General features: G+C 46.2%; 1 protein-coding gene across 1 annotated transcript in view; it reads right to left on the bottom strand.

Moving 5' to 3' along the window:
* BCAR3 (BCAR3 adaptor protein, NSP family member) overlaps positions 1 to 403 on the bottom strand; it is a 118050-nt gene extending 117647 nt beyond the window's left edge. The window contains exon 1 of the mRNA XM_004699576.2: positions 344 to 403. The gene's annotated coding sequence lies outside the window, so the exon portion shown is untranslated. The remainder of the gene's footprint in view (positions 1 to 343) is intronic.
* Positions 404 to 8280: the final 7877 nt, after the last annotated feature.

The following is an 8280-nucleotide window of genomic DNA, read 5'->3' as shown; positions in this document are numbered from 1 at the left end:
TGCTGTGCGCGCGGCGGCTCCGCTCCGGCGCCGCTCCGGGCTCGGCAGCTGCAGGCGCGCTCTGAGCCCGCGGCGCGCACTCTGGCCCCCAACTGGTGATTTGCGGCTTCTCGGCCCCACCCCGGCCAGGCGATTTGCAGGGCCTCTGGGAACCTCCGGCGACATTTACATTCCGTGACCTCACCTTGCTCGCCCAACTTCTGCCTGGCGTTTAACGTGGGGGTCTCTAGTCCTCCTGGAGGAGGCAGTCCTCGCCTGCAGCCCGACCACCGCCTCACGGTGTCCCTCGCTAGAGACCGTCCTGGGAATCCACGCCTCCCCCTTCCCCACGTTATTTAATTACCCAGCAGATCTGTTTAGCTGCTCCGCAGACACCTGGCTGGCTTTCAGATTAAAGGGCTTTGATGGGACAAAGACCCAGGTAACAACAAATGACCAAGCCATGGAAACAGGCCCATCAGTCTCACCCGCTGGGGTGTGTTGACCGCCTACTGGGAGGCAGCGGTGTCACTTTGGTACGAGATCTGTCCCTGGGGTGAAACATTGTAGCAGACTGGAGGACTTACATTACAGACATCACCAACTATTATAACGCGATAGAAATAATAATGGTCAGTAAAGATAGACAAACGGACACGTGCAAGTGTCCAGAAACAGACCTACCATGTATGGTCACTTGAATTCATGTCCAAGATGACCCTGGGTGGGATGGGAAGTAGGGTGGGCTGGGAGAGGGATGGGCTGGATTTGGGGGCGAGAAGGTCCCTGGATCAACTAAACATCCGCATGCAAGGGGGAAAAAAGAGTCTAAACTTCTACCTGACATCATACACCCCCCCCCCAAAAAAAACAATTGCAGATCTAAATGAAAAAGGTAAAATAAGCTATTGACTATAAAGAAACATTCAGTACATATCTTCATGCTCTTGAGGGTAGGCAAAGACTTCTTAAACACAAATTGTTCTTATTGGGTGGGTAGAATTAACTTTTTTGAGGGGGGTAGAATGAACTTTTGATGAATAGTAACCCCACCTTACAAAGTAGAACTGCCCCCATTGGGTTTTCTAGACTGTAATCTTTACGGTAGCAAGGTGCCAGGTCTTTTCTCCGGAGGAGGGACTGGTGGGTTCCAGAAGTTCCCTTGTGTTATAGCCAGCGCTTAACCAGTGCACCTCCAGGACTCCTAAACATATATAGTATTAGAAAGACAAAAGCTGATCATTGAGCAACATCAGCATTAGGAACTCCCATTCATCGAAAAACACCCTTGGTGAAGAGGCAAACCACCAGGGGAGAGGGGCTGTCTGCAACACCTTCGACCGGAAAATGACTGATCTGGGGACACAGAAAGAGCCTCTAGACCATCAAAAGAAAACAGCAAGAACGGGATGAAAATGACAAAAACGGAACAGGCCTTTTTCAAAAAAGCCAACGGACATATCAGAAGGTACTCGATTCATGAATCATCACAAACATGCAAAATAGAATCGCAATTTCATACTCACCAGAATGGCACAATGAAAAGGCCGGACCATACTGCTCATCGAAGTGAACTTTGCATAAACTGCTTCAGAAGGCTGTTTACCACCATCTATCTACTAAAGCTAACTGAACACATGTCCGTTACCCAGCAATGTCATTTCTAAGTTTACATCCAACAGAATACACATATATTCACCAAAAGACACATTTCAAAACATTTATAGCTACAAAGAAAACAACCCAAATGTCCATCACAGAAGAGTGGATAAACTGTACTATATTCATATACAAATGAATTTTATTATAAGAACGCATGAATGAATGAACTGCATCTACAGGCACAAGATGGATGAATCTCACAAATATGATATTAAATGAAACTAGCTGGACACAACTGAGTATATCCTATGATTCCATTTCAAAACCAGTCAAATAGATACATGATGTTACAGATGAAGATGGTGGTTATTTTGAGGGTTGGGCTATGAACCATAATGTCAGACGCCTGTAAGATTTACCACCTCGGAAACCCAAAGAGGCAGTTCTACTTGGGAGGGTCACTAAGAGTCTGAATCAACTCTTGATGACAGGGAGTTTGGTTTTAGTGGATTTCAGCTCCAACTTCAGTATGTGCCCTCCCCAGTGGGTAGCACATAGTAGGTGCTCAACAGAAGGCCACAGCAATAGCTTATTGGTAGCATGGAAATGCAAACAAAGGACCAACTAAGAAAGAGTTGTCAGGAGTTAATTAGTAATGACAGCAATTAGAGCAATCATAATAGCTACACATTGGTTTAGGAGTATGTTCACAGCTGAGGTAGTTGGTTTATTGTGCCAACCTGGCCAATAAACACATGTGGGGTTAATTGAAGGGCGGAGGGATAAATGGCTCAGTGAGCCTCGGCTTTCTAGTTCTCGGGTCTTTTGCTTTCTGATGGTCGGACCAGGGTGCAGCTGCCTTAGCCAGTTCCCTGCTTTAGCTGGCAAGGCTCACTTCCTACAAGACATCCCTGAGGAGAAGCCACATGGACCTACCCCGATGCAGCCCTGGGTGCTGGAGCAGAGTGTGGAGACCCCTGCCAGCGCTGAGATGCTTACACGCTCACTGACTCGACTTTCCTCCTGCAGTCGGCATCATTGCATGTGTTTTGTGAGATGGAGGAGGACTTTGTGGATTGGTGTCGGACATATGAGTTAATGTTGGACTTGTGGGCTTGGGCAGCACTGGGTTGCGATGTTTTCTTTATGCGCACTTACCCTTTATATAAAACTCTTTCTTATACATGAGTTTCTGTGGATTTGTTTCTCTAAAGAACTTAGACTAATACAACGGCCAAGGTCACCATGAGTCAGAATTGACTCAGTGGTAGTGAGCATACACGATCAAATACTATGCTAAGTGCTTTACACACTCTAAGCCATCTGCTAGTAGTATTTACCCCACTTTACAATGAGAAAGATGAGGTTTAACAGTTACTGACCCAAAGTCACATACCTAGTAAGTGACAGGAGCAAGTCTTCCAGGGGTTAGCGGCAGGTGGAATGAAAAAGGGGAACCCCAGAGGTCTGCAGTCTAAGTGCCTGCGTACCACGTGGCTTGATGGCAGATGCAGGAGACGCCAAGAGTACCAGCTGCCTCTGACTAGAGAGCGTTTTAGGTTCATTAAGTACTTTTAGGTACATGAAGTACTTTTCATAGGTACAATAAGTACTCTTCATAGGTACACGAAGTACTTTCATACCTCTTTGATGTGCATAATCATTCTCCCACCAAGACTCTGGAAGCCAAAGGTGTTAGCATCATTCCCATTTTACTGATGAGAAGACTGAGGTACCCAGAACTTCAGTAACCAATCCCGACTCCTCTAAGAAACCAGCTCCGATGCCCTGAATAGGTCAGGTTCGCTGGTTATATTCACTTTACAGAGCCCTTTCTCTCCTGGAAGTTCTTATCTTCCAGAAGACCTGAATGATGGCAGCATCCTCACTGCCTGTTGGCTACAAAAACCATGTACAACTGCCACAGCTTCCTAGGGCTTCCGTAAGTACTTGTGGAAGGAATGAGTGAGCGAATGAAGAGCTGAGGCTCCCGCTAGTGCAAGTCCCTTTTCTGTGCAAGGTGCGCCCCCCGGGACAGTGCCCTGGCTTGTTTGTCCTCATTGGAACTGCCCCTTTCAAGCCGTGCCTTCGTCACTAAACTCTGGACGTTAGTTCCTCAACTAGTTTCTCAATCCGACTTTTTATTAATGAGTTCCTTAACGAATCAGAATGTCTCTGGAGAGTTATGGAATTCGAGTCGATAGCAGTATCCTTATTTGCATAGCTCTCCTTTTAAATGCGTGTGCATTCTTTTCTTGTGTGTGCGCGTGTTACTGTTGGAAGTGAACGTGTTTGTCACAGACTCCAAGTCCATTTCCGTTTCACTTTCCTCCTTTCTTCTTTAAGCCCCTCAGACCCCGTGTAGGTTTGAGCGCCAAGGAATCTGGAGGGATGTGCACTCTTTTCTTAGGTAAAAGTTTCCTAAAAGGCAAAACACAAGTTCAAAGCCACAAAAGAAAAATCAGATAAATTAGACTTCATAAAAAAACTCTTTGTGTATCAAAGAACATGATCAATAAAGGGAAAAGGCAAAAAAAGGGAAAAGATCAATAAAAGGAAAAACCTGCTGAATGCGAAGAAATAATTATAAATCATATCTGAAAAGTTTTACTAGCTATAAGATTTAAAGAAGTAAAACAACAATAAAAAATGGGCAAAGGACTTGAATAAACATTTCTCCAAAGAAGACATAAAAATGGCCAAAAAGTACATGAAAAGGTGTCCAATAGCATTAGTCACCCGAGAGACAAAAATAGAAAGCACAATGAGTTACCATGTCACGCCCACTATTGTTGCTGTTCCAACTCTTGGAGACCTTGTACGTGACTGAACAAGGCACTGCCCGGCCCTGCACCAGCCTCACAACTGCTGTTATCTTTGAGCTCATGGTACCGCCACCGTGTCCATCCATCTCCTTAAAGGTCTTCCTCTTTTTCGATCCCCCAAGAGTAACAGGCTGTCCACTTCTGAGTGATTACCCCTGGGAATCCTTTATGAATGGCAGTGGAAGATTGTCACATGCAAGACAGTGGTTCTTTATAAAAATGAATCAGCAAGTACTGGTAAAGATGCGGCGAAATTAAATTATCCATGCATTGTTGGTAGAAATATAAAGCAGAACAGCTACTTTACAATGGTGGTAAACAGATTCGCTTTTCCTCAAAAAGGTAAACAGCATTACCAACTGATATAGCAATTCCATTCCTGGATAAATAACCCCACACTGAAAACAGAGCCACAAGCAGATACTAATGTACTGATGGTACCATTGTTTGCGATGCTGCGGTTACCGGATGCTGTGGAGTACAGCCCACTGCTGCAGCCAGCGCCCATTCATCTCATTGAGGGTCTCCTCTTTTTGCCTGAGCCTCTACAGCGCATGAGGTTCTTCTCCAGGGACCGCCCCTCCTGATGACCCGCCCCAAGTACCTGAGAAACCCAAGGCATAGTTGATAGTCTTCACCAAGACTGTAATTCAGAGACATCATTTCAGTGTTCCTTATTGTTTTATTGTCACACCCTGTGAAGGGATTTAAAAATTCCACACCTTGGGCCAGACGCATCTTAGTCCTCCAGGTGCCACCTTAGCTTTTTAACACTTTAAGGAGGTCTTTTGCCCAACGCCATTGGGCCCATGAACTAGTGCTGTGATTATCCTTTTACTGCTGAAGACTCAGGACATGGTCCCTGCCCAAGTCATGCAACAGAGAATCAAACCCTGACCACCTGGCTGCAGACTCCAGGTCTTCATCTTAAAAAGCTTAAGTAAATAAGTAGCACAGTCAGGCCATCTGCCTTGGAAGCCCTGTTTTGTTAACTAGTTGAGTGACTGTTAGCAAGTTTCTTATCTCCAAGTCAGCTAACCCATCAGTAAAAAGAAAATAATAGTCCATTATCTTGCCTCATGACAATGGGGAGAATGAAACAAAATATACTGTATCTAGAACTTTGTGAGCACTTGATAGTTATAGGCTATTTCTGCAATTAAGGAGACCTGGTGGCACAGTGGGTCACTCATTGGGCTGTTGTTGCTGTTGCTGTTGTTGTTGTCAGGTGGCATTGAGTCAGTTCCAAACCAAAGCAGGATACGTGACTGAACAAGACACTGCACCAGTCCTGCACCATCCTTACAACTGTTCCTGTGCTGAGCCCATTGTTGCAGTCACGGGGTCAGTCCATCTCCTTGAGGGCCTCCCTCTACTTTACCAAGCAAATTGTCCTTCCCCAGGGACTGGTCTTGCCTAACCATATGTCCAAAGTATGTAAGATGAAATCTTGCCATCCTTGCCTTTAAGGAACTCTCTGGCCTTGCTCTTCCGAGACAGATTGGTTTGTCCTTTTAGCACTCCGTGGTACTGTGAATGTTCTTCTCCAGCACCATAATTCAAATACATTGATTCTCCTTTGGTTTTCCTTATTCGGTGTTCAACTTTCACGAGCCCATGGGGCAATGGAAAATACCATGGCGTGGGTCAGGCGCACTTATTCCTCAAAGTAACCTCCTTGCTCTTCAATACTCTAACGAGGTCTTGTGCAGCACATTGACCCAGTCAGTGTGTCCTTTGACTGCTGCTCTGTGAGTATTGATGGTGGATCCAAGCAAGACAACATCCTTGACAATGTCAACCTTTTCTCTGTTTATCATGTTCTCTATGGTCCAGTTGTGAGGATTTGAGTCTGTCTTACATTGAGTTGTCATCCATACTGAGGGCTGAAAACTTGGTCTTCATCAGCAGGTGCTTCAAGTCCTCGCCACTTGCAGCAAGTAAGGTAGTGTCAACTGCTTATCTCAGGTTGTGAATAAGCCTTCCTCTGATCCTGATGCCACACTCTTCTTCACATAAGCCAGCTTGTCTGATGATTTGCTCAGCATATAAATTGAACAAGTACGGTGAGAGGATACAAGCCTGATGTACACCTTTACTGATTTTAAAGCATGCAGTTTCCCCTTGTTTTGTTCACACAACTGTCTTTTGATCCATGTACAAATTTCCCATGAGCACAACAGAATGTTCTGGAATTCCTGTTCTTCTCAAGGTTATCCACTGTTTACTATGCTCCACGCAGTCGAGTGCCTTTGCAGAATTAATAAAAGACAAGTAAATATCTTTCTGGTATTCTCTGCTTTGAGCCAAATCCACCTGACTTTAGCAATGATATCCCTTATTCCACAGCTTCATCAGAATCTGCCCTGAACCTCTGGCAGCTCCCTGTCAGTGTACCGCTGTAATTGTTGTTGGATGATCTTCAGCAAAATTTTACTTGTATATGATATCAATGACATTGCTCTCTAGTTTGGGCATTCTGTTGGGTCACCTTTCTTTGGAATGAGCACAAATATGGATCTCTTCCAGTCAGTTGGCCAAGGAGCTGTCCTCCAATTTCCTGGCATAGATGAATGAGTGCTTCCAGCGCTTCATCAGCTTGCTGAACCATTTCCGTTGGTACCCCATCAATTCCTGGAGCCTTGTTTTTGGCTAATGCATGCAGTGCTGGCTGCTTCAACTTCTTCCTTCAGCGCCACTGGGTCTTGTTCATAGGCTACCTCCTGATATGGTAGACCAATGACTAGTTCTTTTTGGTCCAGCGACCCTGTCTATTCTTTCCATCTTCTCTTGATGCTTCCTGCATCATTCAATATTTTGCCTCATCTTTCTCCAGAAGAGTGGCTGGTAATTTTGAACTGCTGACCTCACAGTTAGCAGCCCAACTCATAACCACTGTGCCACTGAGGATCCTCCTTGAGGCTAATAGTTGGGTTGTAATAGACCACTGAAGGAAATGTTGGATTCATTCACATGCTGTTGCTGCTGAGTGAGGAGGAATGGCCCAGGGAGGGGCAGGGGATGGGGGACACGTTAAAGCTAAACTGACTCCCTGAAAAGTGTGCGTCCCCACCTGCTGCCCTGTGTGACCCACACAGCACAAGGTCAGGTTACACAGTTCCTTTCTCTCCTACTGTTTATGGTGCTTCTCTTTACAGCAGTCCTCAGTCTCCAAAACACAACCCATCCTGGCGGAGACAGCTGGCCTCCTCAGGCAAGCGCGGCTGGAGATGGTGGGAGGCTCCAAAGGCGTGCGTGGTCATTGCTCCCCTGACCAGCAGCACGGACTCCTTCCTCATTTGCAACTCAAGGGCATCAGGCAGGGGACATAGGAGAAGGGGTTCCTTGTGACTAAGCATTCTGTATTTTCAGGCTCAATCAGCCCCTATGAGGTCAAGGTCATTACCTCCATCCTCTAGAGAAAAGAGGTGGCCACTAGAAATGGATAGGAAAGACCCAACTGAAGTCCTTGGCCTTCTTCCCTACTAGACACGGAGAGCGGGCAACTCTGTGTCGTGTGAGTGGCCAGGTCCCAGCATGGGAGGAAGAATCCAAGTCTTTCTCCATCCCTCTTGCCACTCTGAAACGATGGAGCCTGGGGCTCATGCCGCTCTTCTCTCCACTTCTGTGAACCTTCGACAAATGCCAGGGCCGGAGTGCAAAGACCAGTCAATACACACATGCAGTGAGGGAAAGAGGCATTGTGGCCGAGACTGTCTAATAGCTGCCACTGTTTACTGTGAAAAAAGGAATCATTTGCAACCGGTGGCAGCGCATGGTCAGTGACTAAATGCTGGCCACAGCTCTCACAAGGGATGACGCTGCCCTGGCCGAGAGCAAGTTGGAGGGCGAGGAGAGAGCATCGATTCAGCTC

This window comes from Echinops telfairi, unplaced genomic scaffold, assembly GCF_000313985.2.
Source record: "Echinops telfairi isolate 266 unplaced genomic scaffold, ASM31398v2 ScPeMD7_443;HRSCAF=831, whole genome shotgun sequence".
NCBI lineage: Eukaryota > Metazoa > Chordata > Mammalia > Afrosoricida > Tenrecidae > Echinops > Echinops telfairi.
Note: the sequence above shows the minus strand (reverse complement) of the source record. Positions and strands in the feature narration are given on the sequence as shown.